General features: G+C 56.1%; 1 protein-coding gene across 1 annotated transcript in view; it reads right to left on the bottom strand.

The window, feature by feature from the left end:
- The window catches only part of AGPAT3 (1-acylglycerol-3-phosphate O-acyltransferase 3), a 660,566-nt gene extending 636,284 nt beyond the window's left edge, over positions 1 to 24,282 (bottom strand). Inside the window, exon 1 of the mRNA XM_069635675.1 lies at positions 24,008 to 24,282. The gene's annotated coding sequence lies outside the window, so the exon portion shown is untranslated. The remainder of the gene's footprint in view (positions 1 to 24,007) is intronic.
- Positions 24,283 to 25,729: the final 1,447 nt, after the last annotated feature.

The raw sequence follows: 25,729 nt of genomic DNA, 5'->3' as shown, positions 1-25,729 counted from the left end.
GATAGAGAGAGAGAGAGGAAAGAGACCAGAGGTGGGGGGAGGGAGATAGAGAGAGAGAGAGAAAGAGACCAGAGGTGGGGGGAGGGAGATAGAGAGAGAAAGAGAGAGAGAGAGAAAGAGAAAGAAAGAGAGAAAGAGAGAGAGAGAGAAAGAGAGAGAAAGAGAGAGAAAGAGAGAGAGAGAAAGAGAGAGAGATTGATCACATACGCTCCTGTAGAGAAGACCTCCCATTCACCCCTAGGATTTGTAAAGCACTCTCTTGCATCACCAAGCCAGGCCCACGCTGAATAAATACCCTTATAATCATCCTAATCATTCTGGACCATGCAGCAGGACACACATTATGTCAAAGTTGGCCAGAAGCAACAAGTCCACTAGGCTGAACAGTATTGAAAACCCATGGAGAGACAAGTAGGATTGAAGGACAACCATCCCACTCAAGCCACAGGAGTCTGGAGAACCAGCTATGTGTCCCTCACTACCTATGCCGTTCAGTAAAGACCCCTGGTTTTATGCACAACTTGGCACTGCTATTGCGAGCTTATTCCTCTTGTGCGCTCCCCTCCAGGACACATCATAACAAGCGATAGTGCATTATTATTCTGCCGATAGCTGTGGATTCTGTAACACGTCCACTACATCCAGTGCGTTTGTACAGATGTGCCCCCGTGGGAACACAGGCTATATAGAGGTCTCGATGAACACTGGGTACTCCAGGCCACTCTCGCTCAGCTTTCATCCCATAGAACTGGTGGAAATTGCTCTGGAAGTGAAGATAGTCGGGTTCGTCCCCTGCTTGTGTCCTTGAGGTGAAGAGGAGTCTCCGTGCAAAGATAAGCAGGGCTGGGCCACAAGAACACATTCTCAGACCCCAACCAAACGAAAGAGGGTGCTGCATTGAGCCGTCTCCTCCCCTCCCCAGCCACACCTTAGTCATTACATTCATTTTGAGCCTCAACTATTTCAAAGTAATTTCCCAAGTCAGTAAATTAAACATTCCTTTAGCACCAAGGTAGACTAAAGCTGGCCCTTGGAATGTTTCTGTATGTATGCTAATGGATATTATTCCTTAATCCCACAATACACCAGTCATTAATAGATGGAAAGGGCCCCAGCTGTACAGCTCAACTTTTTCTCCCCTTTTCTCCTAAGAGAAGGCCTGCCCCTTCCATTTAGTTGAACGTGGTGGACAGATCAAGCTGTAATGTCGATTAGCATACGAGGTAAAACATAAGCTGCCACTGTCCCTCATTACCATAATCCATGCTACGTGGTGATACTCACAGGAGTATCTGTAATGCTTGTGACTAAAACATGGCACATGCATTTCGAGTACTCCCAGAGCCATAACGGGCATTTTCTCCAGGCCTCAGTGAAAGCTGCATCTGATGTGAACTTCTAATGTGGTTTGCGTTATTCCACTGGCAAGCAGGTTTTCTTGCTTCTGCATCGCTTCAAGGACTGTTTTGAAGAACGGGCAGCTGTTACTTGATAACGTTGCAGGGGAATTTTGCAAAGATGAAGAAAAGTGATGTAGCTGGTTGTGCGCTTTCAGGAGCAAGGGAAGCGTTTGCCTCTTGTGGTGGCCACGGGAGCCCATGGGAACTGCCAACAGGTAGAGACTTGGAAAATGCCATCACGCATTTGCGGATGGCTTAAATGTGAAAGGCATTCATTCACACAGTCATACAGAGACAGCTTCTTCGGGAGAGTGGATGCACTGCATCGTGGCCCGTTGATGATGCAAACCATCTGTCTGCCTGGTTGGGAGATTTCCAGTAAAGTTCTGGCAGGATGAGGGGGTGCTTTGCAGCTGTGTCAACGGTGAAGTATTTTATTTAAACAATTCTTTTTTAATTCATGTACTTCTGATTCTTGTTGCATGTATTCATTCTGTGTGTTTTTGGGGAATAGAGACCATTTCACAGCCTACTTGAGTGACCATTTCACAGCCTACTTGAGTGTGTGTGTGTGTGTGTGTGTGTGAATAATTGCCTTCCAGCATATAAGGTTTCTTCTTGCATTGTGCTAGGGAAGTGAAATATATCTGTGCACTTGCAAATCAAAACAGTATCACAAGCATGTCTCAAGTAGGCTGGAGATCTTTAACGAATGAAATCCTTTCAACAATTCTATGGCAGGACCCTAGAGAAACAAAAGATCCAACTGAAGTGTGCGATGTTGCGCAAAGGTTGAATGCGAGGTCTATGTCAGGGCATTGCAGATGTCCACCATTAGAACGCCTTGGGTATTGGCCTAGGATTCTGTGACCCCGCCGGTGGATTTCCCTTGCATTTCTACTGGGGGGTCAGGGGGAGACAGCCGCCTGAGCATAGCATTCCATGTTGGTGGGCAATCAATTGATTGTGGTAGCTGTCAGTCTCTTCTCCCTAGTGTGTCGTCCAAATAACCCAGAAGGCTTGCAACTAATCTGGAAGCAGCTGTATATTCCTTGTAGTTGGACACTGCCCTGTCCATATGCCTAGATACCCAACTGGGCTCTGTACCATTACGCTCACAGTAAATTAATTGGACATGAACTGTAGAAGGAGGGTTTTGGGTGCTACACCTCCAGAAATGAAGAACCTAACAACCTATACTGAAAGAGGACAAACTGATAATTGCATTATAAAGTGATAGAATTGGAACCAGTCCATTGAAGGAGAAGTTGACAGAATTGCCCAGAGGAAACCCTTGTACGGGTTGTAACACGTGTTGGCTGTTTTTGGACATTAAATCTTCTATGTGTAAAACTGAGCATCTTTGTCTATACTTCTATGAAATAATGTGTAGGGAGATAGGGGGTACATGTGTCTTAGCTACACAGTGAAGTACATGTTTTTGTGGCCTTGGGCGTAACCACAGACTGTGCTGGCATCTTCCTAGGTTTGCAGTGTGTACATGAAGACAGTCATTTTTGGTTCAAAAATAGGTAGTTCGCTCAACCAGATAGCCCACCAGTATACACATCAAGAGTAGGTCCACTGTCCTCTTCTGGAGTCTCCGCTGTGCAATGTTGGCACCCCAATGTCCTGATCCATGTGGAAATCCGAACAGATCTTGGGAACGAAGTTCAGGGTGGCCCAGGGCACACTGTCTGGAAAAACCTTGCAATTTGGTTCAGAGAGCAGTAGGGAGCCTAGCTGCCTCAATCGCATAAATCGCATAGCCAAAAGGATGTGTCAGCAACTTCAAATCCACTGCTTCCAGCAACAAAAAGGGACTTTGAGGCAATACCACCGTGGTGCCAAGGGATGATGCTTACAGGGGAAGTGAAGTTTGGAACACTCGAAGAGTCAGATGACACGGCAGAACCTCCAAGGATGCATGTGGTTCCAGCAATGCTTGAATGGCTGCCCATTGATAATGCAGCATGGACAGGCTTAAACCCAATTTTAATCCCTGGTCCAATAAATCGAGAATTCTCCAGTGGCTTCCCGTTACCAGGTCCACACCCCTAGAGTCATACCTAAAACTAAATGGAAGACCAATGGTTTGAGTGCGAACTTAGGGTTGCCAGGGACTTCCAGGTGAGGTAGGCTAGCAGATGGAAGCAGGAACTGAGAGGAAGGAAGCCTGCAATTCAGCTTTTGCACTGCTAGGGAGCAGAGGCGTTTCTCTGACATAATGGATATCAGTGCTGGGCTCGACAGTCCATGACCAGCAATTCCGTGCTATCTTCACCCTCTTGATAAGGTGCCTGCATATTGTGAAAGCCAATGAGCAATGACTGTGCAGAAGAGGTGTAGTGGGAGCACACCCTGACGGCAGGATTGATAACCGAGTCAGTCAGCTTCAGGGCAGTCTCAATTTTCCGATCCACCAGGTCAGCTGACATTGGTTCCTTATTGGTCTGACCAACGAGATCCCACAATTGAGCATATTCCTTCACATTACCAGGGTCATTCTTTTTTAAGCCGTCCAGGTGGTGCAGATTGTAGAAATATTGAAGCAAGGAGGTCATTTTTTCTATCCTTTAACAGCAATTGCTCAGATCATCTTCAAAACTGAAGCACCATCACTGGCGCCTCTTAACAGATCCCTTCCCTCTACTTGTAAGGAACCCCATATGGTCCAGGGTGACTTTTAGGTCTCCCAGCCAATAGCAGCAGCTCCATGTGGTTCATCCACGGTAACTTGATCTCCCTCGACCCCCGAGGTTCTTCAGTTACACATTCTCCATCCAGAGACACTACATCTCCCTTGACCACCAGGGTTCTTCAGTTATACATTCTCCATCCAGAGACAATACATCTCCCTTGACCACCAGGGTTCTTCAGTTATACATTCTCCATCCAGAGACACTACATCTCCCTTGACCACCAGGGTTCTTCAGTTATACATCTCCATCCAGAGACAATACATCTCCCTTGACAAACAGGGTTCTTCAGTTACACATTCTCCATCCAGAGACACTACATCTCCCTTGACCACCAGGGTTCTTCAGTTATACATCTCCATCCAGAGACACTACATCTCCCTTGACCACCAGGGTTCTTCAGTTATACATCTCCATCCAGAGACAATACATCTCCCTTGACCACCAGGGTTCTTCAGTTATACATTCTCCATCCAGAGACACTACATCTCCCTTGACCACCAGGGTTCTTCAGTTATACATCTCCATCCAGAGACAATACATCTCCCTTGACCAACAGGGTTCTTCAGTTACACATTCTCCATCCAGAGACACTACATCTCCCTTGACCAACAGGGTTCTTCAGTTACACATTCTCCATCCGGAGACAATACATCTCCCTTGACCACCAGGGTTCTTCAGTTATACATTCTCCATCCAGAGACACTACATCTCCCTTGACCACCAGGGTTCTTCAGTTATACATCTCCATCCAGAGACACTACATCTCCCTTGACCACCAGGGTTCTTCAGTTATACATCTCCATCCAGAGACAATACATCTCCCTTGACCAACAGGGTTCTTCAGTTACACATTCTCCATCCAGAGACACTACATCTCCCTTGACCAACAGGGTTCTTCAGTTACACATTCTCCATCCGGAGACAATACATCTCCCTTGACCACCAGGGTTCTTCAGTTTCACATGATTCATCCAGTGCCGCGTGATCTTCCTCTGCAATCTGGGGCCTTCAAGTCCTCAAAGCTCAGGTTTCCTCATCACTGCTGGACCAGGAGGTCACCAATCGTAGGCGGAGATTCAGCATGGTCACCACTCTGCTTCTCCAACTAAGCAGTCTGCATCACAATACAGACCAAGATATAGAAAACGATTACTTCGAGGATCTGAATCACAGGGTTCGAAATGAAGCTTCAATGGACAGGAGCTAAACGCAGCTCCTGGGTGCGTGCCATTAACTAGTAGGCAGGAGCTACCGCTGGTGAACCAGGAGAGAGATGTGTGGTGCACTGTGGAGTGGACTAACTGTAGTAGAAGAGGCAAACTTACATTATGTCTGATCGTTTATGTTTATTCTTCTCAAATATTCAGTTAATGTCACATATATAGGTTTGCAAGGGGCCAGTTGGCTCCAGGAGCCAAAAGTAGCTCCTGGTAGCTGTTGGCTTCAAGCTAACCAGGCTCACCTCAGATAAAATCAGGAGCTAAATAGCGCTCAGCAATTCCGAACCCAGCCATCAACAATCACCCACCCACTCCCCCAGGCCCACATGATCCTGGAGTATGAGCTCTGCCAAGTACTTTCATAGGATAGGACAATAGGGGCAACACACCATGGGCAAACCACATCACATTGGATAAACCCGGACCCCAATAATTACTACCTAGGTCTGGGGTAGCCTCGGTTTAAAATACTAGTTTTTAACTCTATATTGGAGGTATCCTGCAAGATAGAAGTAATGGTCAGGGCCTGCGCCTTCACAGACAACAAATGCATAGGCCCGTTTCTGCCGATTGCTCGACCAGAGCTACCATATGCGAGCCAAGGGAGCTAGCTACACGGTCACGCCTAACCTCGGAAACAATGCCCCGCCTCCAGGGCCCCAGGCGGTGCCATGCGAGACAAGGGAGCTAGCTACACGGTCACGCCCAACCTCGGAAACAATGCCCTGCCTCCAGGGCCCCAGGCGTTGCTATGCGAGCCAAGGGAGCTAGCTACACGGTCACACCTAACCTCGGAAACAATGCCCTGCCTCCAGGGCCCCAGGCGGTGCTATGCGAGCCAAGGGAGCTAGCTACACGGTCGCGCCTAACCTCGGAAACAATGCCCCGCCTCCAGGGCCCCAGGCAGTGCAAGCAGGCAAGTACCCCATGTAACTCTTTGCCTCCCCATATTTACACCAAGATCTGTAGGAAAATGTCATGTACCCACCAACTGTAAATCCCAGCATTACTGACCCCGAGCTCCCGAAGCTCAAACAATGGAGCGTTTCATGAAAGTGTTGCGTTGCTGGGAACAGCTTGGGGCCGCTGAAGGGAGAGAAGTGAGATTGTGAGGCATAAAAGCGTGCAGGCTGAATCCTAAACACTTGGTATGGCCCTTATGCAGGGCTTTCCATGGACAGTAGAACAACTCAGGAATTCAAGGCAAGGGGCTGTCCCACTAAAGCTTTCAAAATCTGGGGGAAACGGGAGGACACTTTAAAAGAACATGCTCCTTGAACACATGGAGGTGGCTATAGATGGAATTCACAGGACTTTAACCATGCTTCATTATTGATTCACTCTTTGAATGCATATGTTTTGATTGTGTCCCCTCGTTTTCTTGATAATTGTGTTTGTTGTTAAGCTGGGTTAACTGTCAAAAGGAGGTACTTCAGACATCCCGGGTCAACTGGTGCTACCCCAACTTGCCCATGTAGCGTTAGGAATATTCTATAGCCCCTAGGCCGGCCTCCTGCTTCGTCCTGCACACACAAAAAACACGTACTCGCCTGTCATCCACAAAAGACCCAATCTAACAGTCTGGCTGTTGGTTCCAAAATAATGTATACAAGCCCACATCTAAAAAGGGAAACCACTTGCTATAGAATTATAATTTAAGTATCTAGACCAGTGCCTTAAGTGGGTCAGGGCTAGCCAGGGCTCAGCCCTGGGAGTGTCTAAATAATGCCTTGGAGACAGGGCCCTACTAACTGACGGACCTCCAGCACCAAATTGCTTTAAAACTACGACTGGCAATGCGGCTCTTTGCCAGTAGATGTCGCCTTCAGTAATATTTAGAATCATGTGTAATTAAGTCCTTTTGAAACAGGAATGATAAGAATACATGGTTTCATTTTTGCCACCATTGTATTAAAATGTCATTAGAATGTCTAATTAGTACGTAAAAATAACGGACTTCTTTCAAAACAACTGTGTGACTGCATAGTGTACTGGCCCCTATGATAAATGTTCCGTTTCATATTTGGATATATTTATTTTGGTCAAATGTTTTACAAACGTTAACCATATTTAAATACATTTAAACCAGAATGTTTGCCCTTTCATTGCACATTTGGAAACCCCGATTAGCGAGCCCCGGGTCCGGCTCCGTGGTCCATTCACACGGCAGAGAAGCATCCCATGCACACGCAATGGCGGGTAGCTCGGGTTGCATGGCTAAGCAGGCACTTGCAGGCAGGCCCTTGCAGGCAGGCCCAGGTTGGGGACAGTAGTGCCGCGGACCCGGATTAGGCCTCGTACATTATAACCAATTCCTGCGATTGGGCCGCCCAACAGCAACGCTAGTTTAAGAAAGCTTTATTATACTGCAATACACGCGCGCCTACAAAAAAGCAGGAAGGACGCCACCTCACCCTCACAAGACCTAGGGATCACGACACGCGGGCAAGAGCGGGGACCTCCAAAAAAGCAGGAAGGATGCCACCTCACCCTCACAAGACCTAGGGATCACGGCACGCGGGCAAGAGCGGGGTCCTCCAAAAAAGCAGGAAGGATGTCATCTCACCCTCACAAGACCTAGGGATCACGGCACACGGGCAAGAGCGGGGGCCTCCAAAAAAGCAGGAAGGATTTCATCTCACCCTCACAAGACCTATGGATCATGGCATGCGGGCAGGAGAAGGGGCCTCCAAAAAAGCAGGAAGGACGCCACCTCACCCTCACAAGACCTAGGGATCACGGCACGCGGGCAAGAGCGGGGACCTCCAAAAAAGCAGGAAGGATGCCACCTCACCCTCACAAGACCTAGGGATCATGGCATGCGGGCAGGAGAAGGGGCCTCCAAAAAAGCAGGAAGGACGCCACCTCACCCTCACAAGACCTAGGGATCACGACACGCGGGCAAGAGCGGGGACCTCCAAAAAAGCAGGAAGGATGCCACCTCACAAGACCTAGGGATCACGGCACGCGGGCAAGAGCGGGGTCCTCCAAAAAAGCAGGAAGGATGTCATCTCACCCTCACAAGACCTAGGGATCACGGCACGCGGGCAAGAGCGGGGGGCCTCCAAAAAAGCAGGAAGGATTTCATCTCACCCTCACAAGACCTGTGGATCATGGCATGCGGGCAGGAGAAGGGGCCTCCAAAAAAGCAGGAAGGACGCCACCTCACCCTCACAAGACCTAGGGATCACGGCACGCGGGCAAGAGCGGGGACCTCCAAAAAAGCAGGAAGGATGCCACCTCACCCTCACAAGACCTAGGGATCATGGCATGCGGGCAGGAGAAGGGGCCTCCAAAAAAGCAGGAAGGACGCCACCTCACCCTCACAAGACCTAGGGACCATGGCATGCGGGCAAGAGAAGGGGTTACAAGGTGCACCAGTGAGGAGAAGGCCGGGGGGAGCAGTGTAGAAGCTGGGCACTAGACCCGAAGTGCCCACAGTGTCAGCTATTTGCCCTTCAGAAACGCCCGACTCATCACATGGTCCCAGTCCCACTGAAGTGCGAGAGCGGGGAGCAAAGACAAGACTGAAAAATGGACCCCAGCCCCCACCCCAGAGCAAGGCCAGATAGGATGAGCACTGCGTCCCGGGAGAGAGGACCAGAGTCAGCTACTGCTGGCCACGGGTGACTGGAGCCTGAAAGGCGGCACAGCACCCGCCTCTCATCCGTAGAGCCGCCTTCTCGATCACTAGAATGACAACTCACACCAACGGGCTCGCCCCCCTCCGCCTCCAAGCATGTGAACCCAGTGACCCCACAGAGACCGACACAGGACCCCGAGCTGTCCTCCCTGCACAGAGGATCAGGTGCACAAAGAGAGTGTCCACAGAGAATGACAGGACCCCCAGCTGTCCTCCCTGCACCGGGGATCAGGTGCATAAAGAGAGTGTCCACAGAGAATGACAGGACCCCGAGCTGTCCTCCCTGCACCGGGGATCAGGTGCATAAAGAGAGTGTCCATAGAGTGAGGACCCCGAGCTGTCCTCCCTGCACCGGGGATCAGGTGCATAAAGAGAGTGTCTAGAGAGAATGACAGGACCCCGAGCTGTCCTCCCTGCACCGGGGATCAGGTGCACAAAGAGAGTGTCCACAGAGAATGACAGGACCCCCAGCTGTCCTCCCTGCACCGGGGATCAGGTGCACAAAGAGTCTCCACAGAGAATGACACAGGACCCCGAGCTGTCCTCCCTGCACCGGGGATCAGGTGCACAAAGAGAGTGTCCACAGAGAATGACAGGACCCCGAGCTGTCCTCCCTGCACCAGGGATCAGGTGCACAAAGAGAGTGTCCATAGAGACAGGACCACGAGCTGTCCTCCCTGCACCGGGGATCAGGTGCATAAAGAGAGTGTCCATAGAGTGAGGACCCCGAGCTGTCCTCCCTGCACCGAGGATCAGGTGCACAAAGAGAGTATCCATAGAGTGACAGGACCCCGAGCTGTCCTCCCTGCACCGGGGATCAGGTGCATAAAGAGAGTGTCCACAGAGAATGACACAGGACCCCGAGCTGTCCTCCCTGCACCAGGGATCAGGTGCACAAAGAGAGTGTCCACAGAGAATGACAGGACCCCGAGCTGTCCTCCCTGCACCGGGGATCAGGTGCACAAAGAGAGTGTCCACAGAGAATGACAGGACCCCCAGCTGTCCTCCCTGCACCGGGGATCAGGTGCATAAAGAGTGTCCATAGAGTGACAGGACCCCGAGCTGTCCTCCCTGCACCGGTGATCAGGTGCATAAAGAGAGTGTCCATAGAGAATGACAGGACCCCCAGCTGTCCTCCCTGCACCGGGGATCAGGTGCACAAAGAGTGTCCACAGCGAATGACAGGACCCCCAGCTGTCCTCCGTGCACCGGGGATCAGGTGCATAAAGAGAGTGTCCACAGAGAATGACAGGACCCCCAGCTGTCCTCCCTGCACCGGGGATCAGGTGCATAAAGAGAGTGTCCACAGAGAATGACAGGACCCCGAGCTGTCCTTCCTGCACCGAGGATCAGGTGCACAAAGAGAGTGTCCATAGAGAATGACACAGGACCCCCAGCTGTCCTCCCTGCACCGGGGATCAGGTGCACAAAGAGAGAGTGTCCACAGAGAATGACAGGACCCCCAGCTGTCCTCCCTGCACCGGGGATCAGGTGCATAAAGAGTGTCCATAGAGTGACAGGACCCCGAGCTGTCCTCCCTGCACCGGTGATCAGGTGCATAAAGAGAGTGTCCATAGAGAATGACAGGACCCCCAGCTGTCCTCCCTGCACCGGGGTCAGGTGCATAAAGAGAGTGTCCACAGAGAATGACACAGGACCCCGAGCTGTCCTCCCTGCACCAGGGATCAGGTGCATAAAGAGAGTGTCCATAGAGTGACAGGACCCCGAGCTGTCCTCCCTGCACCGAGGATCAGGTGCACAAAGAGAGTGTCCACAGAGAATGACAGGACCCCGAGCTGTCCTCCCTGCACCGGGGATCAGGTGCACAAAGAGAGTGTCCACAGAGAATGACAGGACCCCCAGCTGTCCTCCCTGCACCGGGGATCAGGTGCATAAAGAGTGTCCATAGAGTGACAGGACCCCGAGCTGTCCTCCCTGCACCGGTGATCAGGTGCATAAAGAGAGTGTCCATAGAGAATGACAGGACCCCCAGCTGTCCTCCCTGCACCGGGGATCAGGTGCACAAAGAGAGTGTCCACAGAGAATGACAGGACCCCCAGCTGTCCTCCCTGCACCGGGGATCAGGTGCATAAAGAGAGTGTCCACAGAGAATGACAGGACCCCAAGCTGTCCTCCCTGCACCGAGGATCAGGTGCACAAAGAGAGTGTCCATAGAGAATGACACAGGACCCCCAGCTGTCCTCCCTGCACCGGGGATCAGGTGCATAAAGAGAGTGTCCATAGAGTGACAGGACCCCGAGCTGTCCTCCCTGCACCGGGGACCAGGTGCACAAAGAGAGTGTCCATAGAGTGACAGGACCCCGAGCTGTCCTCCCTGCATCGGGGATCAGGTGCATAAAGAGTGTCCACAGAGAATGACAGGACCCCCAGCTGTCCTCCCTGCACCGGGGATCAGGTGCATAAAGAGAGTGTCCACAGAGAATGACAGGACCCCGAGCTGTCCTCCCTGCGCCGAGGATCAGGTGCACAAAGAGAGGGTCCATAGAGAATGACACAGGACCCCCAGCTGTCCTCCCTGCACCGGGGATCAGGTGCACAAAGAGAGAGTGTCCACAGAGAATGACAGGACCCCCAGCTGTCCTCCCTGCACCGGGGATCAGGTGCATAAAGAGAGTGTCCATAGAGTGACAGGACCCCGAGCTGTCCTCCCTGCACCGGGGATCAGGTGCATAAAGAGAGTGTCCATAGAGTGACAGGATCCCGAGCTGTCCTCCCTGCACCGGGGATCAGGTGCATAGAGTGTCCATAGAGTGACAGGATCCCGAGCTGTCCTCCCTGCACCGGGGATCAGGTGCATAGAGTGTCCACAGAGAATGACAGGACCCCGAGCTGTCCTCCCTGCACCGGGGATCAGGTGCATAAAGAGAGTGTCCACAGAGAATGACAGGACCCCCAGCTGTCCTCCCTGCACCGGGGATCAGGTGCATAAAGAGAGTGTCCATAGAGTGACAGGACCCCGAGCTGTCCTCCCTGCACCGGGGATCAGGTGCATAAAGAGAGTGTCCATAGAGTGACAGGACCCCGAGCTGTCCTCCCTGCACCGGGGATCAGGTGCACAAAGAGAGTGTCCACAGAGAATGACAGGACCCCGAGCTGTCCTCCCTGCACCGGGGATCAGGTGCACAAAGAGAGTGTCCACAGAGAATGACAGGACCCCGAGCTGTCCTCCCTGCACCGGGGATCAGGTGCACAAAGAGAGTGTCCATAGAGTGACAGGATCCCGAGCTGTCCTCCCTGCACCGGGGATCAGGTGCACAAAGAGAGTGTCCATAGAGAATGACAGGACCCCGAGCTGTCCTCCCTGCACCGGGGATCAGGTGCACAAAGAGAGTGTCCACAGAGAATGACAGGACCCCCAGCTGTCCTCCCTGCACCGGGGATCAGGTGCACAAAGAGAGTGTCCACAGAGAATGACAGGACCCCCAGCTGTCCTCCCTGCACCGGGGATCAGGTGCACAAAGAGTGTCCACAGAGAATGACAGGACCCCCAGCTGTCCTCCCTGCACCAGGGATCAGGTGCACAAAGAGAGTGTCCATAGAGACAGGACCACGAGCTTTCCTCCCTGCACCGGGGATCAGGTGCATAAAGAGTGTGTCCATAGAGTGAGGACCCCAAGCTGTCCTCCCTGCACCAGGGATCAGGTGCACAAAGAGAGTGTCCATAGAGTGACAGGACCCCGAGCTGTCCTCCCTGCACCAGGGATCAGGTGCACAAAGAGAGTGTCCATAGAGTGACAGGACCCCGAGCTGTCCTCCCTGCACCAGGGATCAGGTGCATAAAGAGAGTGTCCACAGAGACAGGACCCCGAGCTGTCCTCCCTGCACCGGGGATCAGGTGCATAAAGAGAGTGTCCATAGAATGACAGGACCCCGAGCTGTCCTCCCTGCACCGGGGATAAGGTGCATAAAGAGAGTGTCCATAGAATGACAGGACCCCGAGCTGTCCTCCCTGCACCGGGGATCAGGTGCATAAAGAGTGTGTCCATAGAGTGACAGGACCCCGAGCTGTCCTCCCTGCACCGGGCATCAGGTGTACAAAGAGTGTGTCCATAGAGACAGGACCCCGAGCTGTCCTCCCTGCACCAGGGATCAGGTGCACAAAGAGAGTGTCCATAGAGACAGGACCACGAGCTGTCCTCCCTGCACCGGTGATCAGGCGCATAAAGAGAGTGTCCATAGAGACAGGACCACGAGCTGTCCTCCCTGCACCGGTGATCAGGTGCATAAAGAGAGTGTCCATAGAGAATGACAGGACCCCGAGCTGTCCTCCCTGCACCGGGCATCAGGTGTACAAAGAGTGTCCATAGAGACAGGACCCCGAGCTGTCCTCCCTGCACCGGGGATCAGGTGCATAAAGAGAGTGTCCATAGAATGACAGGACCCCGAGCTGTCCTCCCTGCACCGAGGATCAGGTGCATAAAGAGTGTCCATAGAGTGAGGACCCCGAGCTGTCCTCCCTGCACCGGGGATCAGGTGCATAAAGAGAGTGTCCATAGAGTGAGGACCCCGAGCTGTCCTCCATGCACCGGGGGGGGATCAGGTGCATAAAGAGAGTGTCCATAGAGAATGACACAGGACCCCGAGCTTTCCTCCCTGCACCGGGGGGGATCAGGTGCATAAAGAGAGTGTCCATAGAGAATGACACAGGACCCCGAGCTTTCCTCCCTGCACCGGGGATCAGGTGCATAAAGAGTATGTCCATAGAGTGAGGACCCCGAGCTGTCCTCCCTGCACCAGGGATCAGGTGCACAAAGAGTGTCCATAGAGACAAGACCCCGAGCTGTCCTCCCTGCACCAGGGATCAGGTGCACAAAGAGTGTCCATAGAGACAGGACCCCGAGCTGTCCTCCCTGCACCAGGGATCAGGTGCACAAAGAGTGTCCATAGAGACAGGACCCCGAGCTGTCCTCCCTGCACCAGGGATCAGGTGCACAAAGAGAGTGTCCATAGAGTGACAGGACCCCGAGCTGTCCTCCCTGCACCGGGGATCAGGTGCATAAAGAGAGTGTCCATAGAGAATGACAGGACCCCGAGCTGTCCTCCCTGCACTGGGGATCAGGTGCACAAAGAGTGTCCATAGAGACAGGACCCTGAGCTGTCCTCCCTGCACCAGGGATTAGGTGCATAAAGAGTGTCCATAGAGACAGGACCCTGAGCTGTCCTCCCTGCACCAGGGATCAGGTGCATAAAGAGTGTCCATAGAGACAGGACCCCGAGCTGTCCTCCCTGCACCGGGGATCAGGTGCATAGAGTGTCCACAGAGAATGACAGGACCCCGAGCTGTCCTCCCTGCACCGGGGATCAGGTGCATAAAGAGTGTCCATAGAGTGACAGGACCCCGAGCTGTCCTCCCTGCACCAGGGATCAGGTGCACAAAGAGAGTGTCCATAGAGTGACAGGACCCCGAGCTGTCCTCCCTGCACCGGGGATCAGATGCATAAAGAGAGTGTCCATAGAGAATGACAGGACCCCGAGCTGTCCTCCCTGCACCGGGGATCAGGTGCATAAAGAGAGTGTCCATAGAGTGAGGACCCCGAGCTGTCCTCCCTGCACCGAGGATCAGGTGCACAAAGAGAGTGTCCATAGAGTGACAGGACCCCGAGCTGTCCTCCCTGCACCGGGGATCAGGTGCATAAAGAGAGTGTCCATAGAGAATGACAGGACCCCGAGCTGTCCTCCCTGCACCGGGGATCAGGTGCATAAAGAGAGTGTCCACAGAATGACACAGGACCCCGAGCTGTCCTCCCTGCACCGGGGATCAGGTGCATAAAGAGAGTGTCCATAGAGAATGACAGGACCACGAGCTGTCCTCCCTGCACCGGGGATCAGGTGCATAGAGTGTCCACAGAGAATGACAGGACCCCGAGCTTTCCTCCCTGCACTGGGGATCAGGTGCATAAAGAGAGTGTCCATAGAGTGACAGGACCCCGAGCTGTCCTCCCTGCACCGGGGATCAGGTGCATAGAGTGTCCACAGAGAATGACAGGACCCCGAGCTTTCCTCCCTGCACTGAGGATCAGGTGCATAAAGAGAGTGTCCATAGAGTGACAGGACCCCGAGCTGTCCTCCCTGCACCGGGGATCAGGTGCACAAAGAGTGTCCATAGAGACAGGACCCCGAGCTGTCCTCCCTGCACCGGGGATCAGGTGCATAAAGAGAGTGTCCACAGAGAATGACAGGACCCCGAGCTGTCCTCCCTGCACCGGGGATCAGGTGCATAAAGAGAGTGTCCATAGAGAATGACAGGACCCCGAGCTGTCCTCCCTGCACCGGGGATCAGGTGCATAAAGAGAGTGTCCATAGAGAATGACAGGACCCCGAGCTGTCCTCCCTGCACCGGGGATCAGGTGCATAAAGAGAGTGTCCATAGAGTGACAGGACCCCGAGCTGTCCTCCCTGCACCGGGGATCAGGTGCACAAAGAGTGTCCATAGAGACAGGACCCCGAGCTGTCCTCCCTGCACCGGGGATCAGGTGCATAAAGAGAGTGTCCACAGAGAATGACACAGGACCCCGAGCTGTCCTCCCTGCACCGGGGATCAGGTGCATAAAGAGTGTCCACAGAGAATGACACAGGACCCCGAGCTGTCCTACCTGCATCGGGGATCAGGTGCATAAAGAGAGTGTCCATAGAGTGAGGACCCCGAGCTGTCCTCCCTGCACCGGGGATCAGGTGCATAAAGAGAGTGTCCATAGAGTGAGGACCCCGAGCTGTCCTCCCTGCACCGGTGATCAGGTGCATAAAGAGAGTGTCTATAGAGTGAGGACCCCGAGCTGTCCTCCCTGCACCGGGGATCAGGTGCATAAAGAGAGTCCATAGAATGACAGGACCCCGAGCTGTCCTCCCTGCACCGAGGATCAGGTCCATAAAGAGAGAGTGTCCATAGAGAATGACAGGACCACGAGCTGTCCTCCCTGCACCGAGGATCAGGTCCATAAAGAGAGTGTCCACAGAGAATGACAGGACCCCGAGCTGTCCTCCCTGCACCAGGGATCAGGTGCATAAAGAGTGTCCACAGAGAATGACAGGACCCCGAGCTGTCCTCCCTGCACCGGGGATCAGGTGCATAAAGAGAGTGTCCATAGAGTGACAGGACCCCGAGCTGTCCTCCCTGCACCGGGGATCAGGTGCATAAAGAGAGTGTCCACAGAGAATGACAGGACCCCGAGCTGTCCTCCCTGCACCGGGGATCAGGTGCACAAAGAGAGTGTCTAGAGAGAATGACAGGACCCCGAGCTGTCCTCCCTGCACCGGGGATCAGGTGCATAAAGAGAGTGTCCATAGAGTGAGGACCCCGAGCTGTCCTCCCTGCACCGGGGATCAGGTGCATAAAGAGAGTGTCCATAGAGTGAGGACCCCGAGCTGTCCTCCCTGCACCGGGGATCAGGTGCATAAAGAGAGTGTCCATAGAGTGAGGACCCCGAGCTGTCCTCCCTGCACCGGGGATCAGGTGCATAAAGAGAGTCCATAGAATGACAGGACCCCGAGCTGTCCTCCCTGCACCGAGGATCAGGTCCATAAAGAGAGTGTCCATAGAGAATGACAGGACCACGAGCTGTCCTCCCTGCACCGAGGATCAGGTCCATAAAGAGAGTGTCCACAGAGAATGACAGGACCCCGAGCTGTCCTCCCTGCACCAGGGATCAGGTGCATAAAGAGTGTCTAGAGAGAATGACAGGACCCCGAGCTGTCCTCCCTGCACTGGGGATCAGGTGCACAAAGAGAGTGTCCACAGAGAATGACAGGACCCCGAGCTGTCCTCCCTGCACCAGGGATCAGGTGCATAAAGAGAGTGTCCATAGAGTGACAGGACCCCGAGCTGTCCTCCCTGCACCGGGGATCAGGTGCACAAAGAGAGAGTCTAGAGAGAATGACAGGACCCCGAGCTGTCCTCCCTGCACCGGGGATCAGGTGCACAAAGAGAGTGTCCACAGAGAATGACATGACCCCGAGCTGTCCTCCCTGCACCGGGGATCAGGTGCATAAAGAGAGTGTCCACAGAGAATGACAGGACCCCGAGCTGTCCTCCCTGCACCGGGGATCAGGTGCATAAAGAGAGTGTCCACAGAGAATGACAGGACCCCGAGCTGTCCTCCCTGCACCGGGGATCAGGTGCACAAAGAGAGTGTCTAGAGAGAATGACAGGACCCCGAGCTGTCCTCCCTGCACCGGGGATCAGGTGCATAAAGAGAGTGTCCACAGAGAATGACAGGACCCCGAGCTGTCCTCCCTGCACCGGGGATCAGGTGCACAAAGAGAGTGTCTAGAGAGAATGACAGGACCCCGAGCTGTCCTCCCTGCACCGGGGATCAGGTGCATAAAGAGAGTGTCCATAGAGTGACAGGACCCCGAGCTGTCCTCCCTGCACCGGGGATCAGGTGCATAAAGAGAGTGTCCACAGAGAATGACAGGACCACGAGCTGTCCTCCCTGCACCGAGGATCAGGTGCATAAAGAGAGTGTCCATAGAGTGACAGGCCCCCGAGCTGTCCTCCCTGCACCGAGGATCAGGTGCATAAAGAGAATGTCCATAGAGACAGGACCCCGAGCTGTCCTCCCTGCACCGGGCATCAGGTGTACAAAGAGTGTCCATAGAGACAGGACCCCGAGCTGTCCTCCCTGCACCAGGGATCAGGTGCATAAAGAGAGTGTCCACAGAATGACACAGGACCCCGAGCTGTCCTCCCTGCACCGGGGATCAGGTGCATAAAGAGAGTGTCCATAGAATGACACAGGACCACGAGCTGTCCTCCCTGCACCGGGGATCAGGTGCATAAAGAGAGTGTCCATAGAGAAGGACAGGACCCCGAGCTGTCCTCCCTGCACCGGGGATCAGGTGCACAAAGAGTGTCCATAGAGACAGGACCCCGAGCTGTCCTCCCTGCACCAGGGATCAGGTACATAAAGAGAGTGTCCATAGAATGACACAGGACCCCGAGCTGTCCTCCCTGCACCGGGGATCAGGTGCACAAAGAGAGTGTCCATAGAGTGAGGACCCCGAGCTGTCCTCCCTGCACCGGGGATCAGGTGCATAAAGAGAGTGTCCATAGAGTGACAGGACCCCGAGCTGTCCTCCCTGCACCGGGGATCAGGTGCATAAAGAGAGTGTCCACAGAGAATGACAGGACCCCGAGCTGTCCTCCCTGCACCGGGGATCAGGTGTACAAAGAGTGTCCATAGAGACAGGACCCCGAGCTGTCCTCCCTGCACCGGGGATCAGGTGCACAAAGAGTGTCCATAGAGACAGGACCCCGAGCTGTCCTCCCTGCACCAGGGATCAGGTGCACAAAGAGAGTGTCCATAGAATGACACAGGACCACGAGCTGTCCTCCCTGCACTGGGGATCAGGTGCATAAAGAGAGTGTCCATAGAGTGACAGGACCCCGAGCTGTCCTCCCTGCACCGGGGATCAGGTGTACAAAGAGTGTCCATAGAGACAGGACCCCGAGCTGTCCTCCCTGCACCAGGGATCAGGTGCATAAAGAGAGTGTCCACAGAATGACACAGGACCCCGAGCTGTCCTCCCTGCACCGGGGATCAGGTGCATAAAGAGAGTGTCCATAGAGTGACAGGACCCCGAGCTGTCCTCCCTGCACCGGGGATCAGGTGCATAAAGAGAGTGTCCATAGAGAATGACAGGACCCCGAGCTGTCCTCCCTGCACCGGGGATCAGGTGCATAAAGAGAGTGTCCATAGAGTGACAGGACCCCGAGCTGTCCTCCTTGCACCGGGGATCAGGTGCATAAAGAGAGTGTCCATAGAGTGACAGGACCCCGAGCTGTCCTCCCTGCACCGGGGATCAGGTGCATAAAGAGAGTGTCCATAGAGAATGACAGGACCCCGAGCTGTCCTCCCTGCACCGGGGATCAGGTGCATAAAGAGAGTGTCCATAGAGTGACAGGACCCCGAGCTGTCCTCCTTGCACCGGGGATCAGGTGCATAAAGAGAGTGTCCATAGAGTGACAGGACCCCGAGCTGTCCTCCATCGGGATCAGGTGCATAAAGAGAGTGTCCATAGAGTGACAGGACCCCGAGCTGTCCTCCCTGCACCGAGGATCAGGTGCATAAAGAGAGTGTCCACAGAGAATGACAGGACCCCGAGCTGCCCTCCCTGCACCGGGGATCAGGTGCATAAAGAGAGTGTCCACAGAGAATGACAGGACCCCGAGCTGTCCTCCCTGCACCGAGGATCAGGTGCATAAAGAGAGAGTCTAGAGAGAATGACAGGACCCCGAGCTGTCCTCCCTGCACCGGGGATCAGGTGCACAAAGAGAGTGTCCATAGAGAATGACAGGACCCCGAGCTGTCCTCCCTGCACCGGGGATCAGGTGCACAAAGAGAGTGTCCATAGAGAATGACAGGACCCCGAGCTGTCCTCCCTGCACCAGGGATCAGGTGCATAAAGAGAGTGTCCATAGAGTGAGGACCCCGAGCTGTCCTCCCTGCACCGAGGATCAGGTGCATAAAGAGAGTGTCCATAGAGACAGGACCCCGAGCTGTCCTCCCTGCACCGGGGATCAGGTGCATAAAGAGAGTGTCCATAGAGTGACAGGACCCCGAGCTGTCCTCCCTGCACCGAGGATCAGGTGCATAAAGAGAGTGTCCACAGAGAATGACACAGGACCCCGAGCTGTCCTCCCTGCACCGAGGATCAGGTGCATAAAGAGAGTGTCCATAGAGTGAGGACCCCGAGCTGTCCTCCCTGCACCGGGGATCAGGTGCATAAAGAGAATGTCCACAGAGAATGACACAGGACCCCGAGCAGTCCTTACAAGCCCCATGACCTTCCTAGCAGGCCTCAAGAACTCCCAGAAAGACCAACCCAGGACTTTGCTACCAGAAGAGTGACATTGGCTACTGATAGTAATTTTTGACTCTCCAGGGCAAATGATACCATACAAGCATACACGTGAGATCAGTGCTTTAAATGGCAGGTACTTGCTGGTCCTGCGTACCTGCACTTCTTTTATTTGAAAGACAGTAATGGCACTTCTCAGCCGGAGTACCAGCATTTCTCAATATTAAGCAGGTACTTTGGGATAGTAAGAACCTGTACTACTTTATTTCCTTTTAAAGCACTGCGTGATATGAACTTTGTATCTTGGGACTGCAAGGTTTGAAATTGCTGGGAGCGATTTAGCTACCAGTCTTGAAGAGCCTAGTTAGCTTGGTACAAACATGTACTAGGAGCTACGGCGAATGCCACAGGCTAGCAGGGGCCATAGAAATCCACCTATATGATCATAAATCTGTGTATAGAGGATCATTAGGACACATATAGAAGATATTTAAAGCATAATGTATAACATCATAGTCAAAAGGCTACAGTATACACGTCATGTGGGAGTTATGAAATGCACGAGCTCCAGCTTTCGATTCCTTGGAGGTATTTCCTGCTTATTGGGTGCTGCCAGGTAAGCAGGAGTCGCATTCAGCACCTGCTCAACCAATGTCTATTGCCATCGTGCGGAACGTATATAAAGAACAATAAAAAGGACGCGTCCCATACATCATCTAGAATGGAGACATAATAAAGTCTGCATCTCAAGTGGACGTTAGATGTGCTGTTCACTATGGTCTACAGCATCAGTATAAAAGTGGGCCATATTCGCAAACGAGCCACTCCTTACATTTTGCAAATAAAAGAACTACATAACTGGGGATTTTGGGGCAAATGTTTTGCAGAACGTGTATTCTAAAATACATTTGTCAGGCAAGGTACACAGAATCCGGCAAACTTGGCGAATACAACTGCCCCATTCCAGCACAGTGGGCCCTTAGGCACTGTACTATTTATTGCCGTACAGGCCAGTGACTGAGTGCCCACTTCTATAACCCCAAGGATTCTATGTAGAAACGGAAACTCATGGAGCACAACGAAGCAGGCGCCAAGGAGTGCGTACACAGAACATGCACAAGTTCACAAAATCTGCATCCATCACACGATTACTTCTTATTCTTTAATCGTACCTCTTAAAAGCTGCCTTTCCCAGTCTCAAGACAAATGTGTATAGCTCATGACTTTACTTTCAGTGGATTATGTGTTGCGCTTTGGCGCAATATACATTACAAATACATTTTAAAAAAATACCAATATGTAAGGGGGGGTGTGTATACAAGAGACGAAAGTCACCTTACCACCCCTTGGTGGGGGGACGAACCACCACAGTAAACCCAGATGCACACGAAGCTTGGGCAGAGATGAGAGCCGAGCCCCCCACACCCAGACGCCCCAGGAGGGGGTGCACTGTCCTCAATGGCCCGGGACAGTGGGAGCAGGAGTGGCCCGTGTGCATGCGGGGCAGTGGGAGCAGGAGTGGCCCGTGTGCATGCGGGGCAGTGGGAGCAGGAGTGGCCCGTGTGCATGCGGGGCAGTGGGGGCAGGAGTGGCCCGTGTGCATGCGGGGCAGTGGGGGCAGGAGTGGCCCGTGTGCATGCGGGGCAGTGGGGGCAGGAGTGGCCCGTGTGCATGCGGGGCAGTGGGAGCAGGAGTGGCCCGTGTGCATGCGGGGCAGTTGGGGCAGGAGTGGCGCGTGTACAGGAGGGGGGTGCACTGCACTGTCCTCCATGACCAGGGGCAGTGGGAGCAGGAGTGGCCCGTGTGCGTGCACAGGATGGGGAGTGGGAGCAGGAGTGGCGCGTGCACAGGATGGGGAGTGGGGGCAGGAGTGGCCCGTGTGCATGCGGGGCAGTGGGGGCATGAGTGGCCCGTGTGCATGCGGGGCAGTGGGGGCAGGAGTGGCCCGTGTGCGTGCACAGGATGGGGAGTGGGAGCAGGAGTGGCGCGTGCACAGGAGGGGGGGTGCACTGCACTGTCCTCCATGACCAGGGGCAGTGGGAGCAGGAGTGGCCCGTGTGCGTGCACAGGATGGGGAGTGGGAGCAGGAGTGGCCCGTGTGCATGCGGGGCAGTGGGAGCAGGAGTGGCCCGTGTGCATGCGGGGCAGTGGGGGCAGGAGTGGCCCGTGTGCATGCGGGGCAGTGGGGGCAGGAGTGGCCCGTGTGCATGCGGGGCAGTGGGGGCAGGAGTGGCCCGTGTGCATGCGGGGCAGTGGGGGCAGGAGTGGCCCGTGTGCATGCGGGGCAGTGGGAGCAGGGGTGGCGGGGCAGTGGGAGCAGGAGTGGCCCGTGTGCGTGCACAGGATGGGGAGTGGGAGCAGGAGTGGCGCGTGCACAGGAGGGGGGGTGCACTGCACTGTCCTCCATGACCAGGGGCAGTGGGAGCAGGAGTGGCCCGTGTGCGTGCACAGGATGGGGAGTGGGAGCAGGAGTGGCGCGTGCACAGGATGGGGAGTGGGGGCAGGAGTGGCCCGTGTGCATGCGGGGCAGTGGGGGCATGAGTGGCCCGTGTGCATGCGGGGCAGTGGGGGCATGAGTGGCCCGTGTGCGTGCACAGGATGGGGAGTGGGAGCAGGAGTGGCGCGTGCACAGGAGGGGGGGTGCACTGCACTGTCCTCCATGACCAGGGGCAGTGGGAGCAGGAGTGGCCCGTGTGCGTGCACAGGATGGGGAGTGGGAGCAGGAGTGACCCGTGTGCGTGCGGGGCAGTGGGAGCAGGAGTGGCCCGTGTGCATGCGGGGCAGTGGGGGCAGGAGTGGCCCGTGTGCATGCTGGGCAGTGGGGGCAGGAGTGGCCCGTGTGCATGCGGGGCAGTGGGAGCAGGAGTGGCCCGTGTGCGTGCACAGGATGGGGAGTGGGAGCAGGAGTGGCGCGTGCACAGGAGGGGGGGTGCACTGCACTGTCCTCCATGACCAGGGGCAGTGGGAGCAGGAGTGGCCCGTGTGCGTGCACAGGATGGGGAGTGGGAGCAGGAGTGGCGCGTGCACAGGATGGGGAGTGGGGGCAGGAGTGGCCCGTGTGCATGCGGGGCAGTGGGGGCAGTGGGGGCATGAGTGGCCCGTGTGCATGCGGGGCAGTGGGGGCATGAGTGGCCCGTGTGCGTGCACAGGATGGGGAGTGGGAGCAGGAGTGGCGCGTGCACAGGAGGGGGGGTGCACTGCACTGTCCTCCATGACCAGGGGCAGTGGGAGCAGGAGTGGCCCGTGTGCGTGCACAGGATGGGGAGTGGGAGCAGGAGTCACCCGTGTGCATGCGGGGCAGTGGGAGCAGGAGTGGCCCGTGTGCATGCGGGGCAGTGGGGGCAGGAGTGGCCCGTGTGCATGCGGGGCAGTGGGGGCAGGAGTGGCCCGTGTGCATGCGGGGCAGTGGGAGCAGGAGTGGCCCGTGTGCGTGCACAGGATGGGGAGTGGGAGCAGGAGTGGCGCGTGCACAGGAGGGGGGGTGCACTGCACTGTCCTCCATGACCAGGGGCAGTGGGAGCAGGAGTGGCCCGTGTGCGTGCACAGGATGGGGAGTGGGAGCAGGAGTGACCCGTGTGCATGCGGGGCAGTGGGAGCAGGAGTGGCCCGTGTGCATGCGGGGCAGTGGGAGCAGGAGTGGCCCGTGTGCATGCGGGGCAGTGGGGGCAGGAGTGGCCCGTGTGCATGCGGGGCAGTGGGAGCAGGAGTGGCCCGTGTGCGTGCACAGGATGGGGAGTGGGAGCAGGAGTGGCGCGTGCACAGGGGGGGGGGGTGCACTGCACTGTCCTCCATGACCAGGGGCAGTGGGAGCAGGAGTGGCCCGTGTGCGTGCACAGGATGGGGAGTGGGAGCAGGAGTGACCCGTGTGCATGCGGGGCAGTGGGAGCAGGAGTGGCCCGTCTGCATGCGGGGCAGTGGGGGCAGGAGTGGCCCGTCTGCATGCGGGGCAGTGGGGGCAGGAGTGGCCCGTGTGCATGCGGGGCAGTGGGGGCAGGAGTGGCGCTTGTGCATGCGGGGCAGTGGGGGCAGGAGTGGCCCGTGTGCATGCGGGGCAGTGGGGGCAGGGGTGGCGGGGCAGTGGGAGCAGGAGTGGCCCGTGTGCGTGCACAGGATGGGCAGTGGGAGCAGGAGTGGCGCGGGCACAGGATGGGGAGTGCGCTGTCCTCCGTTGCCAGGGTGAAGCTGGCCTCGCAGGCAGCCCAGTGCTGCGGCGCGGGCCCTTACCTTGGGCCTCGGCTGGCAGGGGGTCCGTCCTTGTCCTGTCGCCACTCTGCGCACTCTGCACCCCACGCTGCTGCCCGGCTCTGCCCTTCCCAGGCCCCGCCCCTCCCGCCGCCGCCGCTGCCGCTGCTGCGGGGTGCCGGGCTCGCCCTGCGGCTCCTGCCGGCCCCTCTCAGCTGCGGCCCGCCCCCGCGTCTGCCCCCGTGCCGCCCCTCTTCCTCCGCGGGATGCACACCGTTAGCTGCCGGTGTCACTAGAGTGGAGAAGCCGCCTAGTCCGCTCTCTATGTCCACGGCCGCCTGAGCTCCCGCCCCGCCCCGCCCCGCCCGCCCGCCGCAGCTGCGCTTCCGGGGCACCGCGCCAGCGCTTCCGGTTCACTCCGCTAGCGCAGCCCGCGTCGCTGCCGCGTGACATCTGTGGAGGGCAATGGCTGGGGGCGCGCGCCGCCTCCAACGGCCGTGCACGCTCCCCGCGAGACCCCACCCGCCTTCGGCCTTCCACACCCCCACAGGGGTCCGCGCGCCTTCCCCATCCCATTACCCCCAACATCGAGCCGCGGCCCATCCCATTACCCCCAACATCGAGCCGCGCGCCGTCCCCATCCCATTACCCCCAACATCGAGCCGCGCGCCGTCCCCATCCCATTAGCCCCAACATCGAGCCGCGCGCCGTCCCCATCCCATTAGCCCCATCGAACCGCGGCCCGTCCCCATCCCATTAGCCCCAACATCGAGCCGTCCCCATCCCATTAGCCCCAACATCGAGCCGCGCGCCATCCCCATCCCATTACCCCCAACATCGAGTCCCAACCCGTCCCCATCCCATTACCCCCAACATCGAGCCGCGGCCCGTCCCCATCCCATTACCCCCAACATCAAGCCGTGCGCCGTCCCCATCCCATTAGCCCCAACATCGAGCCGCGCGCCGTCCCCATCCCATTAGCCCCAACATCGAGCCGCGCGCCGTCCCCATCCCATTAGCCCCAACATCGAGCCGTGCGCCGTCCCCATCCCATTAGCCCCAACATCGAGCCGCGCGCCGTCCCCATCCCATTAGCCCCAACATCGAGCCGCGCGCCGTCCCCATCCCATTAGCCCCAACATCGAGCCGCGCGCCGTCCCCATCCCATTAGCCCCAACATCGAGCCGCGCGCCGTCCCCATCCCATTACCCCCAACATCGAGCCGCGCGCCGTCCCCATCCCATTAGTCCCAACATCGAGCCGCGCGCCGTCCCCATCCCATTAGCCCCAACATCGAGCCGCGCGCCGTCCCCATCCCATTAGCCCCAACATCGAGCCGCGGCCCGTCCCCATCCCATTAGCCCCAACATCGAGCCGCGCGCCGTCCCCATCCCATTAGCCCCAACATCGAGCCGCGCGCCGTCCCCATCCCATTAGCCCCAACATCGAGCCGCGCGCCGTCCCCATCCCATTAGCCCCAACATCGAGCCGCGCGCCGTCCCCATCCCATTAGCCCCAACATCGAGCCGCGCGCCGTCCCCATCCCATTAGCCCCAACATCGAGCCGCGCGTCGTCCCCATCCCATTAGCCCCAACATCGAGCCGCGCGCCGTCCCCATCCCATTAGCCCCAAAATCGAGCCGCGCGCCGTCCCCATCCCATTAGCCCCAACATCGAGCCTCGCGCCGTCCCCATCCCATTACCCCCAACATCGAGCCGCGGCCCGTCCCCATCCCATTAGCCCCAACATCGAGCCGCGTCCTT

Source organism: Ambystoma mexicanum, chromosome 7p (assembly GCF_040938575.1).
Source record: "Ambystoma mexicanum isolate Mex_15411 chromosome 7p, UKY_AmexF1_1, whole genome shotgun sequence".
Taxonomy (NCBI): Eukaryota; Metazoa; Chordata; class Amphibia; order Caudata; family Ambystomatidae; genus Ambystoma; species Ambystoma mexicanum.
The sequence above is the reverse complement of the archived record's forward strand: the minus strand, read 5'-3'. Positions and strand labels throughout refer to the sequence as shown.